At 36.7% G+C, this 1203-nt stretch overlaps 1 non-coding gene across 1 annotated transcript; it reads right to left on the reverse strand.

The window, feature by feature from the left end:
- Window positions 1-663: 663 nt before the first annotated feature.
- Window positions 664-750, reverse strand: TRNAS-GGA (transfer RNA serine (anticodon GGA)). The gene has a single exon. It is a non-coding gene; the product is annotated as a tRNA-Ser (tRNA).
- Window positions 751-1203: the final 453 nt, after the last annotated feature.

The following is a 1203-nucleotide window of genomic DNA, read 5'->3' on the forward strand; positions in this document are numbered from 1 at the left end:
ATGGAATTTCCGCTATTCCGTTCCGGGAAAACACTTGTTTTTTCACGTTTTTCCTTCGCTGTTCTTTCCTGGATTTTTTGTTGATGATTCTTCCCCTTAAAAAAAGCTTTTCCCTATAAAAAATATGTGGCCCTTTTCTTTCCCGAAAAGGCATTCATTGTTCGTTCTGTGCCAGGAACCAGATTTGAACTGGTGACACGAGGATTTTCAATCCTCTGCTCTACCAACTGAGCTATCCTGACTATTTATTGTGCATCATCCTAGTAGAGTACTTGTATCTATGTCAATTAAAGGGACTAAAAAAGAAAAAAGTATTCTCAAATTGGACTTAGTAAATATCAGGATAATGATATGGATTGTGAATGACTTACTTAATAATAGGGATTACTTGCCTATACTATAATATGTTCATTTGTATGAATGGGATAAGATCCAAAGAAGTCAGTTCGGATCCGTTTGTGAAAGAGTAGAATAAGAAAGATAGTGAATCTTGTTTGAACCATTAATGAAAAATAGAGGTTGGTACAATAGTTAGGAAGTAAAATGGGCTTTTTATTGGGGATAGAGGGACTTGACTTGAACCCTCACGATTTAGAAAGTCGACGGATTTTCCTCTTACTAGAAATTTCATTGTGGTCGGTAACGTTGGTGAATTAACAGAAACGGAAAGAGAGGGATTCGAACCCTCGGTAAACAAAAGCCTACATAGCAGTTCCAATGCTACGCCTTGAACCACTCGGCCATCTCTCCTACATAATCTTATTATTGACCAGAATCTGAGTGAATAGCGAGTTTTCGTATCACTAAAGTACAGGTACAACCGATCACAGGTTCCATAGGGAGTTTGACTTCCTTTCCAATTTCATATTTCTCAACAACAACTTCTCTCATCCCCACTGATCTATTCAAAATTCTGGAATCGTCCCATGTTTCTATTTCGATTGTATGGCGTGGCGTATACACGTTATGCAAACAGAACGTATGGTTACTTTACTCTATTTTCTCATGGCTTGTTAAACCTTTCTTTTTTCTTTTTGGATCATAACCAAATAAAAACTTCTCGAGTTATCAGAATCCATAGTCAAATTCAGTCCTTGGTTATTCAAGTTAGATGAAATAGTAATAGTTTGGCTCACATTGGTATACTACGAAATCCAATCTGATTCAAATATTGAATATCTCTCCTTGTCGGGACAATTTAAG

Source organism: Triticum urartu, chromosome 3A, assembly GCF_056163025.1.
Source record: "Triticum urartu cultivar PI428250 chromosome 3A, HENAU_Tu73, whole genome shotgun sequence".
NCBI lineage: Eukaryota > Viridiplantae > Streptophyta > Magnoliopsida > Poales > Poaceae > Triticum > Triticum urartu.